Raw genomic sequence first — 19740 nt, forward strand, 5'->3', positions numbered from 1 at the left:
GAGAGCCTCCCCAGAATTAGGCAGGAGGAATAACAGCCTCAGAAGAAAGTCTGTCTGTTTTCCTCCTCTCCTCACCCACATCACCCTGTATATGGGCGAAGAGCTGCTTAAGAAATGCTGGGTTGAAGAAATGAGATTTGCCTTTGGTTTCCACTTACAAAGCCTGCAGTTATTCCCATCTCTTATGTGAGTAAAGGTATGGTTCAATCCATTCCTGTGGATTTCCTCCTAATGGTAGTAACATCACTGCTCCAAGAGGATGCCAATGTTAAAGCAAGGTGCTGTCATGGAGAGAAAGGAGTGACCTATCTCAGGAAGGACTTTCCTACCTGGAGATCTGGAGCTGGACTTTGCATTAGTTGGTGACCAGTGCTAAGATGAGCGACAGTGTGATGTGGCTGTGCTGCCTCGCTCAGCAAGCAGAGAACTAAGCAAGTGAAATTTGTATTGAAGGGAGCCTTTTCCCAGTCTACAAGTACAGGTACACCTACAACAAATTGCAGCCCCTGGATGAATCGCTGATGCTAAAGATGCTCTGACACTGCGTCCAGAAGTCCAGCCTGCAGGCTATTACGGGGTTGCGATTTTCTCAGCAGCTACAAAGTGAAGATGAAGTTTTAGCAGTCTTGAATATTAGGCTTATTCAGAAGCATTCAGGAGTATAGATAGTCAAAACTAAATAAACAGGTCAAAACTCAGTAAATACTTTGGTTATATGCACAGTATTTATCAAGATGGCATTGGTGCAGGCAGACGTTATCAAGAATTGGGAGATGAGGCTGAATTTTTGTGCTATGTATTCCAGAGAGATTGAGTGATTGCCATCAAGTTCAGCCTAAAAGGATGGCCAATTCCTGCCATTTCTCCTTGCTCTGGAGCATCTTGAAGAAGACTTATACTGAACACCCCGGAGACTTTCTGCAGGATGGAGCTGGGTGGAGATGACCCAGAAGAGGTCGCTCACCGGCGTTACAAGTGCTGCCTCTGCACCATGATCTGGCTGGTAGAAATCCAGCAGTGAGCAGGATGTGCTGGAGGCTGGGTTTTCCTACTGGCAGAACTCTTGATGGCAAAGCCCTTTCACAGGCAGTTGTAAACCAGAAAGGCAACAGATTTTAGTTGTCTCTGAAGGAGACGGCATTTAATGCTCTCATTCTGTCTAGGTCTTATCTGTGCAAATTGGGCTTTTTTTTTCCAATGGTAGAGATAAAATCTCATCAGAAATGGCCTATTGCTGTATTTGTTATCCTGTTGGAATAAAATGTAGACACCCAGAAAGTAATAGCCAATAAATATCATTTTCTCTTTCACAGGAGTAAAGTATTCAGAAGTAAGAGGAAGAAATACATAGACTAAACCAAAGCTGATGACTCGGAGCAAAGAAACATTAAAAAGACAGAACATACCAATGTTCAGCTGCGTTGGCTCATTTGTCAGAACCTGTGGTTCTCTGATATGAAAATGTCAGATTGAAGGGTTTGTAAATCACGCTTTAAAGGGTCTGTTTCTTCTGTGCTGTGATGAATAGAACTCTGTGTAAATACCACCTCATGTCAAAAGATTAAATATGCAGTCATTTGAAGAGCTATATAATTTTTGTGTATCAGCATCGTAGGAGCAATAAAAGGAAGAGATGTAGGAGTACAGGTGGATAGACAAGAAAATGCAGCAGAATGTCTTGGATTTGTTAAAAACTGACTGAAAAACGAACAATGGGCAAATGCTAAGAAACGATCAGACCAACAGTTGAGGAGACTGTACTGCCTTCCCACTTGAGATGAGGATCCCGCGCAGGGCTGATGGAGATGCTAACACGGCTTCTACCCTCACCAAATTAGCTTAGTGGCTCAAGGAAAAGTTCCAGTTACCTTCAGCTGGCTCACCTGCCAGGAGGCTACAATGCCACAGGCACTCACACACACAATTATAATGTGTGGAACAGAAAAAAATGCTTGTGGAAAGAACACTTACTGAATTTGACACGTTGGCTGAGGCAGTTGTTCTGCTACTGTAAGGAGATTAATGCCTTGCATGCTAGGTTATTATTTTTAATGTTCTGCAGGAGGTGAATTATTCAGGATTAGGAAATATAAACTACTGAGAAATTTTGCAGGTCTGAGTGCCTCTTCACAGTTATAACGTCCTAATTGTTCTTTGAAATCTACTGTAGGGAGGGTCTCACCCACTGAATGCTGCGCCTAATCTAAAATGTCCCATGCTAACATTTCCTGTAGCTTGAAAACAAAATGAGGAGAGAAAAAAAAATAAGGAAAGGCCAAGAGGAGAAACAAGGGAGAAGCAGAAAAACATGGGAGAAATTTGGTTGTGTTGTTAATGAACCTTTGAATTGCTCCTTTTGATGCTCACTTTTCGAGAATAAGGTAAAATGGGGAAATGAGAGAGATTCTCTCATGCCTATTTCTAATATGCCTTACTGTCTTAGAAACCTATGCTGACGATTCAGACATCTGTTCTGCAGGACAGATGTGCTATAAAATACAAATGATGATGTCTTTGTGGGAGAAGAGGTTAAGCCAAAGCCTATTAAAGTCATTTAAAACCTCCTGTTTTTTCCAATGGGCTTTGGATCAGGCGCAAAGTAAGTGATGGGGAACTATGGGGTCTCTGCTCCCTGCCCAGCTCTACCACAGGGTTCCCAAATGACCCCACCAACTAATTTACATTTTATGCCTCAGTTTCCCTACTTTTCTGAGTCTTCTAAAGTGCCTACCCAAAGGTATAATCAGGCTTAAAGGCTTATAAGGTGATTGAAAAATCTTAGAAAGTGCTATAGGACTGCAAGTATTCCTGGTACCCAGCAAATGTTTTCTTTTATGGCTGGTTAAACACTTAACATTTAAGATATGAGGGGCTGGCGAACACAAGTGTTAATAACAGGTTCCCATAGATTAGGTTTTCTCCTGTGGGTCTACTTTGAACTTCATTCCAGTGTTTGTTTAGCTGTGTGTATGTGTGTGCATGGCCCTGCATGTAGCAAAGGGCCAGAAGGACCGAGCCCCTCCCTGAGGAAGCTCTGACAGAGGATCTGTGCAAATGTGCTTCCTCTTCCTTTCACTCCCCAACCTTAAGGTCAGAGGATCTGGAAAATCCTCCTCCACCCTGTGACTTGATCTGACGATTGTAAGAGAACCATGGTTCCCCCCGCGCCTTCCGCTCCCCACCCTTCCCTCTTGCAGCCCGGTAACCCTTTAAAGCCTTCTGCAGATTGATGCCTATCGATCCCGGGCTCCGAGGAGGGACGCGGGGGCGTTGGGTGCCTGTGTTTTTACAGGCTGAGCAGCCCGGAGCATCCTAGGCGGTAGGGTGTTTCTGTGACCCTCATGGGCTAAGGCAACACATGAAAACGGTGTCTCCAAGGGTGTTCAGGGGCATTGCTTCCTGCTCCCAGACAGACAGGAGGCAAGTCTGGAAAATGCATCAATTATTAACTCAGCTGAAAAGAGTTAACTGCTTTTTTATTTATTTCTTTTTTTCATGCTTAATCTCAGATATTTGGATTCAGGTCAGCCGAGTCAGGAATTCCTGTCTTTGGCTTCCAGCTCCGCTGCGGTGTGAGGGGCCCCCACGGCGGCCGGTCCTGGTGGCCGGCATGGACGGGAGCATTGGGGCTGCGAGGAGCCGTTTCAGGGGTCCCATTCTGGGTGGATCTCTCCCATCGGGGCGCTTTCCCACAGTTACTGGCACTGCCCTTGAACAACTGCTTTGGGGACTCTTAGAAAAGCCTTCAGGGACCCCCAGGAGGAAATCACAGGAAAAGGGACAGTCAACCAGAGGAGCATCTCCGAGGCCCACCCCAACTCTGGAGAAACCACGAATCAGGCTTCTTTGGGCTGGAGATTTCTTAGGAAAAAACCAAAAAAATAATGGCATTTGGAGTTGTTTTTATTCGCCTTCTGGCTCCTGAGGTTTTAGTCGCACTGGGCTTTTCTCTGCCCCCATCAGAGCTAGAAAGTGACTTTTTATTTTCAGTGGAAGGTGCGATTTCCACAAAGAAGAGCTGAGGCGCTGTGGCAAACACACCAGCCGCAGGCAGACAGTAAAACCACGAGCGCGAGCCGCAGGCCGGCCACGGCCCAGAGGCCCAACATTGTGGTTCGAGATGGAGACTGCCTCACCCAAATGGCGGCCGTGGGCTTGCCGAGGAGACCAAGGCTGACTCACAGCCCAGCGTGCCCCTTACCACCACCCAAAGCCAAGCGTGCTCGGGTGCCATGGGGCTTTCAGTTGGCAAATACCCCAGCACTTGGCCTTGCCTGCCAAAATGGGGGCCCAGCTTCCCCGTGGAGGGGAGGCAGCAGCCGCAGGGCCTTGCCTCCTCGCCCCCATCCTCTGGAGGAGCCGGCTCACGTCCCTCCCCACAGCTGCTGCTCTGCAGGAAGAGACCTCGCGGCGACGACGTGATCATCGGCTGCCGGTTCAGGTCACAGGTTCAGCCCCGCCAGCCGGCCGGCCGGGATGGCTCTTCCTGCACGCCTGCCCTTGCAGGAGCCGGGGGGCGCAGGAAGGGATGCCAGGGCCGGGATGCCACCAGGCACGGCTTGGCATGTCTCTGAAGCCAGCCTTTGCAGCTCCCCGGCTCATTACAGCCAGAGAAGGACCCGTCTCCTCCAGGACGGGACGGGGAAGGTGGCAGTGTCCCACCTGCTGCTCCTATTTGTGGGTGGACAATCGTCCCAGCACTTTCCAGAGACACTAAATGCACTGCCAAACTCTAAAAGTCCACATGCAAAGCTGATTATTTTGTATTAACCTAAACGATTTTTAAGGGACTGCATGGGGCTATTAGCATTTGTTGGTTTTGTACACAGTCTGACATTTCTGGGATCACGTGTAGACTTTGCCTCGTTAAAAGGAGCAGAAGGTACTCCCCGAAGAGCAAATTCAACGTGCGCCTCCATTTCTCCACTCAGTCTAGACTGAGCAAACATTTTAGGTTCTATCAGTGTTTGTGGTCTGCAATTAAAAAAGCTGAGACAGATATATGTTAGTCTGGTTCTTCTGTAGAGTGATTTATTATGGACACACAGGCCAGGGACTGCACACTGCAGCAATACGTCTGACCCACACAATAAGTACTTACTAATATTAGCATTGACCCAGGCAAATTACACAGAGATGCCTGTGTAATTACGCCTCTTTGAAAGGCCTTTCAGTAAACATATATGTGTATAAAGTGTCTTTCATTTAAAGAACACAAAGTGTTTTGGGTCTTATTCCACTCCATTTACACTAAGGCGCTGTTACCCTTCTGTGGAGGTGAAACTATACTGGGCTTCAGCCCAGGGAAAACCACAGGTGTTTGTGTCCTGCAACAAACATTTCTGGGTGCCTACACTAGCATTTGTAGGGGTAATCACGACATGAGTTACCATGGGGCCACAAACCTGGCTATAAATACATGCACAAATTTCACGTTTCCTGAAGCAGGAACTGCTATTTATTGTATACAGCACCTGACACAATGCAGTCTTGACCTGGTTAGGGTTCCTGTGCCGTCCTGCAGTGAAATAGTAAATAAAATAGCAATAATGATGTTTTCTCCTTTCCTTCTGCATGGTGTTATTGCTGGGGTGTTTTTGTTTAGTGGGTCTAATTAGCAAACTTGCGGAGTTGCTACTGAATGAAAAGAATTTGGAAGAAGGCACGTTTTTGCCATTTGTGAATCCTGTCTACTTTAAAACAGGGCACAGGTTTCTTGAAATTTTGTAAGAAACAAAACCATGTTTTTTACAATAGTAATGAATTCTGTGCAGTGCCAAAGGTCATATAAAAAGCAGCAGGAGGACAGGATGCTGGGATAAAACACTGAGCAGATTTACTTCCTAAATTAACATTTTTTCTCTTTTTTTTTTACTCTCCCTGGGACTTTGTGGAATAACAGTATCTTGTGCTAGACAAAGGAAATGAAAGAGCATTAAGTACAGGTATACTGCAAACACGGTAGGCAAAATACTGGGACATTTCTAAAGAAAACCAACACAAGAACCCAACAAGGAATGCAGATTTAAGTGGAAACATGCGATTCAGCTTATCAGCAACTTCACATTTTATTCATTGTCAAATGTATTGGGAAGATATTAAGTGGACAAGTATATGTAAAAGCTGTCAGATATGATCAACGAGAATGAAATCATTTAATTTATGAGAAACTCATGTGCATCTACCCATGTAAGTATGAAGTAGGGTTATTATACCTGGCTCTATATTTCCTGATTCTGAAGAGACTGGACCAAATTCTTCACCACAATATCACCACAGCCTTCAGACATTTATTAAGCTCATATTTGGTTGGTGTAAGTGCCTGAAAATGTAAGCTCCAGTAACACGTCAATCCAACCGATGTATGAAAGTTTGGTTTAATAAATATAAGGGTCACAAATTCAAATGTCTGAGATGTTTGGTAGAAGTTTTAACTAAAGACAAGTTCAGCTCACTGCAGCAGCTAATGATTTGCTTGTACGAGGTGTTTGACTCACCAAGAAAAATCTATGACAAGGCATAAAATGTCACGACACAGACTTTGAAAACCTTGTTAAGTTTACGAGAAATGCCCATACACATTTGTCACTTTGCTTTACTAGCCAGGCCCTTCTGCCCGCTCCGAGGTCTCAGGAGGACTCTGCACTCCGCTGCCCCAGGCCAGGAGGAACACTGGGACACGCTGGCCGTGAGACTTCCTCCCCGGGTCCTCATCCGCTTGGGGAAATGACGGTGGTGGGAGTGACTTATCTCACTGTCCAGCCGTACCTTCTGGCCAATGCAAGAGGGGGTCAGCGCCATTCCTTGCCTTTCCCTGTCCTTCCCCATGCCAAGGAGATGTATAAAGCACAGTCCTGACATCTCTGCCCATTATTCTCTTTTAGCATCCTCCTCCATGGGACTGTTTCTAATTTCTTGCCTTACTGTCACACTTGCTGGGCACACCCATTCATCCTCAGGTTCCTGTGGGATAAAAGGAGGATTAAGTTACCTCCTTTCTATTTCGGGCAAGAGTTTCAGAGCCCTTTCCTGTCCTGAGTCCCCAGGATCCTGCTGGGCTCTCCAAGGATAAGCTCTTGCAGAAGAGAGGAAGCAGAGAAGACTCCCATAGCAACAGCACTCCTTCCTTCTCTCTGCATCTCTCTGCACGCATCCTCTGGATTTTCATCTGCAGAATGGAAAAAGATAAGCTTTGCCCCATTTTCCAACAGGCACTGGAAGATTACCAAGAGGGCTGGGAGGTGTAAAAAGCATAAACATAAATACTAAGGAAAAAGATAAAAAGCTGCAAGATAGAGAAGTATGTAAGTAAAAGGAAGAAAATGGTGAAATGACAAAGAGTGAAGAAGAGGAAGGTGCAGAAAAGAAATCACGATCCCAAGTATCTGTGTAGCTGAGGCTTCCACTTCCACGGTAATGTGCGCTTCCTAGATTGACATAACTGTTCAGGAGCATTTTGTGCTCAGAAACACTAATTTCACACAGAACCTCTTGAAAGGGTCACAGAAACACAGTCTTTTATGAAATGTGCTGGAATAGCTATATTGAAGTTACTATTCCAGGGGACAGGGGGAAAGAAGTCAATACAGCATGGTGGACTACAACATGCTTACACATTCTGCCTGGGATTGCTCCCCAAATACCTCCTACTGGGATAATTTAAAACTTTGAAGATCTATGACCAGTGCATACAAATCGTATCCTCCTTTGCTTTTTCTTTATCATCTTCCTCCCAACCTTCCTCTTAGTTCTTTGGGTCAAAAGGGCATAACTTCCTGTCTGCCTCCTAAAACCATAATCTTTTTTATTTTGAAACAAGAATGAGCTGAAGATGAATTTTATTTTGCAGATAGCTGAACATGAAAACATTTGAAATAAATAGGAACAGAATTTGAGTGCTTTTATAAAGGAAAAAAAAAATGCAAGCAAAGTGATTCCCTCAGAATACTAGCAAAAAAGAAACAGATGTGAAAAAGATCTAAATGTGAATATAAAATAAAATCCAGACCTGTAAAACCTATTTTTTTGGCAAAGAAAGCCAGATTTATTGATATATCCTCAAAATATGGAAAAAACATATTTGAAAAAGTGAAAAATAAGCTGGAAAAAAGCATCATAGGCCTGAAAAAATCAATGAAAAGAGCAAAGTGAGTGAGGATTTGCAGAAGCCAAATAAATGCTGACATGAGTTGAAGACAGCAAATAAAATAATCCTAGCCAGCAAAAGAAAGCCTCTGCATCATAGCGGAAAAAAAAATTGGAGAGATGACACTTCGAAAGATGATCTGTTATCTTCATCAAGAATTTCCTTGCTAAATTCTGACCCTAATGAGGCTGTAGTATAACATTTCTGCAGTTGATCATCATGCTACTTAAAAGGATGTTTGTTTATTTTTTATAAATCGGAGACTAAGGCTACTTTGAAGTTTCCAGATACTAACATCACATACACTCCACCACAGTGTGTGGGTTGTTTCCAGGCTGAAAGGTTTAAAAAATGCACAACTGATCTGTAAAGCATAAAATTCATCCCAATGAGATCTCTGAATAATTTAACATACATAAAATAAACTGGTTTTTTCTCACTATTTTGAGGAAGAACATAATAAAAGCCACACCTGAAAACCTACACAGAAAAAATGTGCGGTTAGAGGCTTCATACTTATCTGTTGAACACTTAGCACACACAGCTACCATCCTTATTCTCACTAGCAAATTAATCCTCATTCTCAGTGAACTTTGATGTTTAAAATACAGGCTCACTCAAAAAATCCCAAGTATGTATCTGACTAAAAACAGGGTTTCGGTTGTTACTTGATTTTCTTCTTCACAATTTTAAGACATGTAAGATGTTACACACACAGGTACAGATTCTAATTCTTTGATGCATTTGGCTTACAATAGGCAAGATGTCAATTGCCAAAATATTGGAAAGAAAATGTCACAGTTTTGATTTTTTTGGGCAGAGATTTCATTGGTTCATTGACAAAAAAAAAAAAGTGAGTTCTTTAATTAGGACATCAGAGCAAGGTCTTTCTGAAATTTTTTAAGCAATGACAGCCCAAAGCAGCCACTTCCAAACTTTCTTCAGTTCATATCTTACAGAGCAATAATTTTCTGCAACCCCTAATGTTGGTCCCAGTAGTGTACTGTAATCTCATATAGTAGCACAATCAGTACAGAGCAAGCATTGTACATAAGCACTAATGTTAGTGAACACATAGAATTTCTGTGGGGTGTATAAGCCTACAAACACCTACATTTGAGGGTGTAACTCCTGATTTAGGATATTAGTATGTTTAGTGTAAGCTGTCACATATAGCTGAACACAGTTTAAATCCTTTCTTTTCTCTTCTCTTCTCTTCTCTTCTCTTCTTTTCTCTTCTCTTCTCTTCTCTTCTCTTCTCTTCTCTTCTCTTCTCTTCTCTTCTCTTCTCTTCTCTTCTTCTCTTCTCTTCTCTTCTCTTCTCTTCTCTTCTCTTCTCTTCTCTTCTCTTCTCTCTTCTTTTATAGAATGTGCTGTTTGCTTTACAGCTCTTCAGAGCAGACCTCTTTCGTGCTGCATACACGGAAGCTGGAGATACTAGATTAAATGTTTTTTGCATCTTTTCCATCTTTGATATTTTCTCTTCTATACCCTGGAAGAATCCCATCCTCATCTCACAGACAGATGACTCCTTGTCATCTCCAGACAGAAGACTCAGTGTATGTCTTGCATGAAGTCACTCAAATAGCATATACCTGTTACAGAGTGACAGGGTGATTGATATCTTATCAGCAGAGATTGCCCTCCCCTTTCTAAGTAATTTAATTGAAAAGGTTAGCAGATAATGCCAGAAGCCCTAACTTTGACACCTAGGGCTCCACCTCCTCCTTATGTAAGTACAAATACATATTTTCCAGGCAGATGTCCTCCCTTTTTCTCCAGACCCGAGAAGGGTGACAATACAATAATTTGAAAATCACTGCAAGATAATATTCCCTTAATGATATAAAATACTCTCACAGTTTAGCAAAGACCTTGAAACAGTTAAGTAAGTTCTCCATTCCTGAACGAAAGGACCATTATCAATAACTGTCGCCCACTGTAGGAGAAGATCAGGTTCGAGACCATCTAAGGAACCTGAAGGTGCACAAGTCCCACGGGACCCGATGAGATCCATCTGCGGGTCCTGAGGGAACTGGCCGGTGAAGTTTCTAAGCCACTACCCATCGTATTTGAGAAGTCATGGCAGTCCGGTGAAGTTCCCACTGACTGGAAAAGGGGAAACGTAACGCCCATTTTTAAATGGGGGGAAAAAAGGAAGACCGGGGAAACAACAGGCCAGTCAGTCTCACCTCTGTGGCTGGGAAGATCATGGAACAGATCCTCCTGGAAGCCATGCTAAGGCACATGGAGGACAGGGAGGTGATTCAAGACAGCCAGCATGGCTTCACCAAGGGCAAGTCTTGCCTGACCAACCTAGTGGCCTTCTATGATGGAATGACTACATCAGTGGACATAGGAAGGGCTACAGATGCCATCTATCTGGACCTCTGTAAGGCCTTTGACACGGTTCCCCACAACATCCTTCTCTCTGAACTGGAGAGTATGGATTTGATGGGTGGACTGTCCGGTGGGTGAGGAATTGGTGGGATGGTCGCATCCAGAGGGTAGCGGTCAACGGCTCAATGTCCAGATGGATATCGGTGACGAGTGGTGTCCCTCAGGGGTCCATACAGGGACCAGTACTGTTTAATACCTTCATCAATGACACAGACAGTGGGATCGAGTGCACCCTCAGCAGGTCTGCAGATGACACCAAGCTGAGTGGTGTGGTCGACATGCCCGAGGGACGTGATGCCATCCAGAGGGACCTGGACAAGCTCGAAAAGCGTGCCCATGTGAACCTCATGAGGTTCAACAAGGTCAAGTGCAAGGTCCTGCACCTGGGTCGGGGCAACCCCCAGTATCAATACAGGCTGGGGGATGAAGGGATTGAGAGCAGCCCTGCCGAGAAGGACTTGGGGGTAGTAGTGGACAAAAAGCTGGACATGAGCCAGCAATGTGTGCTCACAGCCCAGAAGGCCAACCGTGTCCTGGGCTGCATCAAAAGAAGCGTGGTTTCTGCCTGGGAGGTGATTCTGCCCCTCTACCCGGCTCCAGGTGTACTGCATCCTGCTCTGGAACCCTCGGCCCAAGAAAGACATAGACCTCTGGAGTGGGTCCAGAGGAGGGCTATGAAAATGATCACGGGGATGGAACGCCTCTCCTATGAAGAAAGGCTGAGAGAGCTGGGGTTATTCAGCCTGGAGAAGAGAAGGCTTCGGGGAGACCTTATTGCAGCCTTTCAGTACTTAAAGGGGGCTTATAAGAAAGATGGCAGCAAACTTTTTAGCAGGGCCTGTTGTGACAGAACAAGGGGGAATGGTTTTAAACTAAAAGGGGGGAGATTTAGACTAGCTATAAGGAAGACATTTTTTACACGGAGGGTGGTGAAACACGGGAACAGGTTGCCCAGAGAGGTGGTAGATGCCCCATCCCTGGAAACATTCAAGGTCAGGTTGGACGGGGCTCTGAGCAACCTGATCTAGTTGAAGATGTTCCTACTCACGGCAGGGGTGTTGGACTAGATGACCTTTAAAGGTCCCTTCCAACCCAAACTAAACTATTCTATGATGAACGGCTCATTGCTTCCTGGCACTCTTGCCACGAGACCCAGAACATCTCAGTTCCCTGTTTCACCCCACTCAACAGTTATGCAGAACATTGAAGAGAGGTGATGAAACAACATGCATCTTGGAAAAAAGGCACAGACTGTATTTTGGTAGAGCTCCATGGAAATTAAGCAGTTTTGTGAGCAGAACAACTAATTCAAAAGGACTGAATTACTACAATTCCAGATTTTCTTTGTGCCTAGAGGTCTCTAAACTGGCAGACCTACCTTAAAAGAAGCTGGCAAAGCTGCAGTGAGGCAAGACGGAGGTGATTCTTGCTGGGAGAAAGACAGGCGTCGTAGAAGTTGCTGTTTCCTCTACTATACCACACATCCTCAAGGGCATCTGTTTCCAGATTATTAAATTAATCTTTAGCCTGTGACTCATTTTTGTTTCTTCACAAACAAAAACTCCCTTGACAGCTGTTCTGCTCGACTGAGGAAAGTATCAGGCCCCAAAGGAAGGTTTGTGCATGTGGGAGAGAAATGGAAGTGGAGACTGTGGAACCTGTAGGGGCAAAGGCAGCTCTGCTCTAAATATGACTTATAGCCATGATTTAGTGATGTGGCCCTTGAGCACGTGGAGGTCTTGCAGACTGTGCTAATTGGGGAAGTACGGGGAAGAGGAAGGAAACCCTTTCAGCATCATGGTAAATGCCCAACTTGTTTACCTCCCACAGGAGACGCAAGTCATGATTCTGGCTTCACTGTTTTCAGAATTACACACAGCACTCATCTTTTTGATATGTCTTTACCTGAATAAAATCCTCATAGAAACACACACATAGATCTTTTTTTTTTAATTTAATCAAATTATGAAACAGTTTTTCTGGGGTGAAGAAATAATTGTTTGGAGCTGCTTGTAATGAGGTTTAAACAAATAAATCAGCCTGAAAATGCAGGCTCTGAAATAGTTGCTAAACTTTCCAGAGGCTGTTCTTTACCTTCAGTAAAAAGTCTTTCACTAGAGCATCCCCTGTCCACTTCCACGGAGTCCAGGTTCCCCTTGTGACACCACCGAGCAATAACGTAGTAATAAAAATGTGCTAACACAAGCATCACATGAAACCAACCACCTATGTGTCTCATAACTCCACTTTTACTAATGCTGGTTTGGGTACATAAATATTTCCACTTGTCCTAGAGGAAGCAATGAGTTTACAGCCTTATGCATACAGGTAATTGGGGAAACTAGTTCAGAAAGCCACTGGTTCAAAACTGTGTGTCTGTCTGTGCAACAGGAGAACCCTCTGGAGACTGAAGCAAGCTGTTCACCAAGCTACTTGTTTATATTTTTTTTCCTCTATAAGACTCAGCTGAGACTGTGTTATCTAATATAGCTGATCAGAAGCGTAACTGATAAATTAGGGTAAAATACACATTTCTTTTGTTTTCATTGAGTTTTCACCTTGTTTTTAGTAAACGTTGTTCTTGTTAGGATCACTAGCACATGTGCAATTTTACACTGATGCCCTCAAGGAAAGAAGATTCCTGCCACCTCTGGGGTGGTATTGAACAGTTTGCACTGCTTTTGAGGTTAATCCAGAGAGCAGAACCGAGTTATCTACACCTTCTGAAATGTGGTTTCATGAGGCTCTGATAGGCAAACCAAGATTATCTAGAGAACCGGAAAGACCAAAGAAGAAAGATATAAAGAAGGAGAAGCAGGTCAAACACTGTTAAGTAATCTATGTTTAACTGGCATAACACTGGCCCCCAAGACAGTCCAGCCTTTCCTGGTAGCCTCTTGTGCATGTTGGACAAGAAGAGAAGAATTTATATCTCTGTGAAGCTGTGCAAAAACTGAATTGCTCCAGAAAAGAAGAGCTAATGAAGTCTGGCTTCATATAGCTTTACACATTTTGATTGGGTTTTTTGGTGCCTAGTAAGTGCAAACTCCCATTGACTCTAATCACATGATTAAGGCATTTATACATATCATCATGTGGACTCACTGGTGTCCGTGACTTCTTCAGTTCAGTTACACTTCTTCCTGATGTGGCATTAACAGGGTCTTCTTTCCAAGTCCTAATTTTCACAGAAATTTCATGGAACTTAAAGTAATGTTGGTTGGACCTTTGAGACCATTTCTGTCAATTTGGCTGGGTTGTTTGTTATCAGGGAGAACTGGCAGACATCATGCAAACACATCAAAGTGTGCAGATCTACAGTGGCACAGACATAGGTTCTCTCACCTGCACTCACATGGTGTGTGATCACAAAAGATTCATTTCTTTTAAAAAATGGGCTAGTTATTTCCGTCTCTTTGGGATTAGGAAGCCAATATTTATTTCTGAAACACCAGCAAGGGTCTGAAATTGTTCATAATTAGCCCAATGGAAATTCAGAGTAACACCGACAATTTCAGTACAGTTCTGTTAATTTAGACATGAGGGAGCCTGAGCAGAACAGAAATTGGAGTCAAATCTATTAACCACAAAAGCAGAATGCTCTAACACAATCATGAATGTTTGCCACATGCAAAAGCATAGTTCCCACTGCTAACAGGCATTTTGTGATTTGCTTAGAAAAAAACACTCTCATCAATTTACAGTGTCATTGTATCGGTTTTAAACATGGGTTTTTTTAGGGACCATTCTTTGCCACATGTTAGCCTCGTGCTAAATTACTTATTATTAAAGAAATAAAGATCAGGCAAGAACATTATCATATAAATAGGTATGATAAATAAAATATAAATAAAATAAAGGTTAAATCGGAATATACTTCTTAATCAGTTTGGTAATCAGCAAAGGCACAAATTTTAAATAATGAATTTTGCTGGCTACATCCTTATTTTGTTCTTCATACTATTAATTTCCCACAAGTCAAAACATTTCCCCTTATTCTGTTTGCCTGTTCTATTTAGCACGAAAAGAAAGATAAACAAGCCAATAAAATATATACATTATCAGAAAAGGTGGAGGGGAAAATAAAAGACTGGTAACTATAAGAAACTTTAACTCAGCAGATCTCACCCATGCAGAGGGAGGAGCTTTGTTGTGTATCGTTTTAAAGGTAGATTTAAAAACATCTACTTCCTATTTGCTATGTAGTTCAACAAATTGTCTGAAACCTCTGCATATTTTTAAAAGTCTCTGCCTTTTTACATTATTTTAATTTGTGGCTCATTCGTTATTTTACATACATTAACTTCATTTGAAATGAATAATCAGTTAGTTTTCTGATCTTCCCTGTCTACTAGACTACAGAATAATTCTCGTCCGTCTTGACCACCATCATGCCTTATTGCTATGGCTAGGGAAGAACTGCTAAATGATCTAAATGAGAAACATACATATATACATCTGCATTTATATGTCTGTAGGGTTATAAAACAGGCTTCCAACATTCAGAGGAACAGTACGACGATAAAAGCCTACCCTGACTGCTCAGGAACATGGTCCATTAACATTAACTAAGCTTTTAAAGTCCTGGTCCTTTATTTTATTGTAACTATTGACTTTTAGAATGAATTAAGACTGGAGCTCAGATCAAAGGCCCTTACTAATTTCCTTATTTATTACTGGGAGTTAAGAAATTCCCGTACAATTCCCACAAGGATACAGACAGAGTCTGGACAGACAGACAAGTGAAAAGTGGGAGCTAATGAATATTGCTCTAGTGTCAGACAGGTAAAGCACTCCCCCCTTCCTGTTAATTCAGTCGAAACAATGAAGAGAAAAACCCAACCCACCCTTGTCTTGTTTGGCTTAGACATGAACCCTTGATAAGGCTCTGGAAAACAAGAAACTTTGTAACAGATTTTAGCTACCTTTGGCTGAGAAACTCATATGTCATAAAAATGTAAAAATAGTGGTGCACTTCTGCAACCAATGTACACTCAGCTTGATATGTTGTAGATTACAGAAAATGACTGAGATAAAGAATAATATAACATTTTTACTTGAATATTACATACTCTACATTTCTCTACAGAAAGGATATCCCAGCAGGAAGGAGAAAGGTGGAGCACAATCCCTGTAGCATTTCTTGTTCTGCATTGTACAAAACTTTGTAGGGACACAGGAAGAGGATACGGAAGTTTCTACAGGAAAACGGAGAAAAGTTCAAACATAAACAGCATCCAGAAAATTTACCAACAGTTTATAACATTTCCTTTTTCTCTTTAAATGTTTAAAAACACTTACATTACAGCATAGTTTACTATACATTTCTATGTGTATGTATTTTTGCAATTTCTCTTGCAATGGTATCTCAAAGCAATTTTTAACATGAATTATGCAAGCTATATTACATGGAGTAATGTAAGCAATAATCTATTTGGTATAGCATCCTCCTTTTAGCAGAATGAGCAAGTGTCGGACTAAGAAGTTTATACTACAAACTCTGTAGGATTTTGAAGAAACTTGGTATTTAACCAAAGTCCTCCTGAAGATTATGTCCACAATAAATCCCTGATTGAAACCCTGATTTGAAATTGAAGTCAAAAGAAACTCGCCATAACTTCAACACCTTTTGCACAAGGCTGTAAGGCCTTGCTTCAGCAAAGCTTAAGAATGTGCTTAAATCTGGTGTTGCATGCAGCTGAAATGTGGATGTGAGGGTTATAGCCGATGCCCTGTCCTCTCACCTGGAGCAGCTGTGCTTCACTGGATGACACCAATGGTGGGCTACAGCCATGTTAGTCGTTCCCATAGGTTTGTGGTTGCCTGAATTTATTTTGTGTTAAACACAACATGAGAGCACATGGTTAACTTTTAAGGACTTGTTTAGTAGGTATGGACTTAGGCTTGTGTTTACGGTCTTTTGCTAAGTCTGGTTATGAAAGAGCCTACAGTTTGTATCAAAAAAGTTTTCCATGTAAATGTGGCACCTCTTGATAACACACAGTCAAGAGCGCACAACAACAGCCAAGGCAGTATTCATATAGTCGTAGTTTTGGCTGCACATCAGCAATCTTCTTAGAACAATGACTATCGCTAGTATGCGATAAAAAGTTATCAGACGGGCAAACGAGTATCAGATTTTCAATGTGGTATAGGTATAGGTATAGGCAAGATAGCAGTCCTGATCTAATATAGAGCAAACCAGTATATAAGATGAACAAACTGGGAATTTTTGGAGGAACAAGAACAAGTTTGCACTGCAAGCCTATATTACTTGAGTTTTTAGAAGGATCAAAATGCTGTCACTTTTAAATGACTTAGATGTGAGTATGCCTACACTGAAAGCTCTTCGTACTTGTAGTTCAAATATATAGCAAAAAACTCTGAAAAAAATCTCATAGACAGCTGAAAAGTGATTGCACATAATTTGGGTGGCAGAGTTAGCTGGGGAGGCTTCCCAGGATTCCAGCATAGTAAGTGGAGAGAAGCAGGCACCTCCGGATCATTCATATCGGGGTCCTAACTCACATGCTTTGAATTGTTTTCGGAAGTCTCTCTCTGTCACCGTACATCAAGAAAAATGAGTGCATATGCACATGTAAGGTAAAGGTATTAAGACACGTTAATATTTTAACTTTTTTTGTGTAATGTGACTTAGAAAAAGGATTTTCTAGCAAGCAAAAGGCAGCTACAGTTATGCTAATAGCAGTCATTTCCCATAGGAAAAACATAATGCATGTACTTTATGGTTTGCACCAATGACTGGTTAAGGGGTTAGTTTTGACTTTAAAAACCCAAAGATATTTTGAAGATTTATTTGCTTTTCCAAAGTGTCTTTTATATGAGGTTTATAATTATGGCTATGGAGTATGAGAAGAGGGAGGGCTTTAAGAAAACATTGATAATTTTATTAGAAAATGCATATCACCAAGAACGTGCATAATTAACAATCATTGGAACATCATAATCAAATACACAGTAATTAGAAGAGAAAAAAATATCGTCATTTGCACCTAACTGAAAATTGTTAAGTAGAAATGGCTCTCAAAGTGTGTGTGTCATACCGGAAAACATAAAAGCTATAAGGTCACATGTTGAAGATAAAATCTGCACAATTTCATTTGTCATCTAAAAATCTTAGAAGGGCTGAACAGAAGTGGCAGTGAGTTGCGCTCCATTTGACCAAAAGCATTTGAGAACAGTAAAAGCAGTTTAATTATATTCAGATGCTATGGTGATATTTGGCAGTAGAAATACCTTGGTTAAGTTATATTTAGAGATTAGGTTAGAATAAAATAGACAGATGGGAGACAGGGAAAAAAAAAAAAGAGACCAATAAAATGCAACTAAAGTTCTAGTTCAGACCTTTAATTAATTAGCCTGGAAAAGACATTGCAGTAGACCAGATTGAAAGATTTAAGAAGCACAGTGACCTCTGAAACAGTTAATCTTTGCAGTTAGATTAGACCTCACGGTTATTCAAAGATTCTTTGAATCCTCTTTCCCTGTTTTCCTGGGTTGCTCATTTAGGTGCTGTAGGCTCTTTCAACACTCAGCGACACGACATTCCTGAAATGACAAAAAATCATAGGCAATTACACTGCACACAGGAGGTAATTCCTTTTAAAACTTTCACTAAGAAGGCAAACCTAATGAAATCGTACACGCAAGTGATGCTTTTAATTGAAACATGTTGAGTCATGTGCTTTCTTCCACAACAACATACAGGGAAAGCAAAACATTCAGGAAAGCAAAAATGTGCCAGAGGAAGAGGAGTGTAAAAGCAGTAATTTTCCCCAAACACTCCTTCCTGATCAAGCACCACAGCCTTCCGCGGGTCGGTAGGGGAGAAGAGGAAAACCTTGGGGTCTCCAAAACATCGTTCCCTCAAGTCTGAAGGCAGATTTCTAATTGCAACACAGCAGTAATTCTCATTCACAACCTCTGTCACGAGGGACTGGAACATGCTCCCTGAGAGAAAAAGAAGTCCCCGGGAGGAGGGAAGAGGCTCCCGCTTCTTTGCCGAGGTCCTACCATCTGCACAGTATACTTGTTTCATGGTGTGAAGAAGCAACTTAGCCCTTCTCCTGCCTCTGACAGGAAACATTTTAGGTTGAAACTTGCAGAATTTCTTTGTTCCAGAAAATGTGGCATCTTTTGATGATGACATGCAATTGTTTTTCCCACTAATCTGATCCAACTTCGAACAAGAGGTTTCTCAACAGCGAACACACTTCTGTTGACATCTGCCATCTAAAACCTTTTCTAAAGCTCACAATTTTAATCTAGATAGCTCAGCAAAAAGCCCAGGAAGAAATAATGCTTGCCAGGGAACAATGTGCAGTCCAATCTCTTGAGTTTCCGTGGGTTTAGAGTCAGTGTTACATGCTGGAGGTAGCACTGGACAGTACTGCAGACAGGACTTTTCTTCCCAGTGAAGCTGCCTGCGAGATGAGATAAAACTGAGGACCTGACCACTTTGTGAGCGGTATGGATCCCCTGGGACTTTTTGCAGTAACGACATTGTTGGCTCTGAAGCCAACAATTGTCCAGCTACAGGAAAGTGTGAAAGAGAAAACTCAAACCTGCTAGAGGAACATTCATCAATATTGATACAACATTTGCAAGGCATTTAAATAGTATGTTGTGAAGGACAAACAAGAATCCTACATGAATTAGGCTGTCATTCCAACTCAGGTAATTAGTTTCTATATACCTACCTTCCTAAATCCTCTGGAAATCCCCCTGTAACCTGGCAGGTGGTTATTCAAGCTAGAATTACTAGAAAATAAGAAAGAAGAATGGTTATGAGTGATTCTCCCACAGAACCTATTGTGTTAGTTGTCATAAAGGCAGACACAAATTTGAAGCCTCTTCACTACAGAGCCTGTAATCTAGAAAGAAAGACAAAATGTTTAGAGAGGGTGAAACAAGGTATACATTCATTAAATATATTTGCAATTAAAATAGTAAATGAAACGACAATTATTTCCAACTGCTTTCGACTTTGTTCTTGATAATTACACATAATTATAAGCATCTATGTACATTTAAGGAAAATAATGTACCGCAAAGTGACATTACAGTTATTTAATTTAATTTAATAATTTAATTACAGTGGGACACAAGCTCGGAGTGAAATTACACTAGAACCTAGACCAACACAGACATGAACCTCAGCCTGAAGAGCTTAA

The sequence above is a fragment of the Calonectris borealis genome, chromosome 1, assembly GCF_964195595.1.
Source record: "Calonectris borealis chromosome 1, bCalBor7.hap1.2, whole genome shotgun sequence".
Classification (NCBI taxonomy): domain Eukaryota; kingdom Metazoa; phylum Chordata; class Aves; order Procellariiformes; family Procellariidae; genus Calonectris; species Calonectris borealis.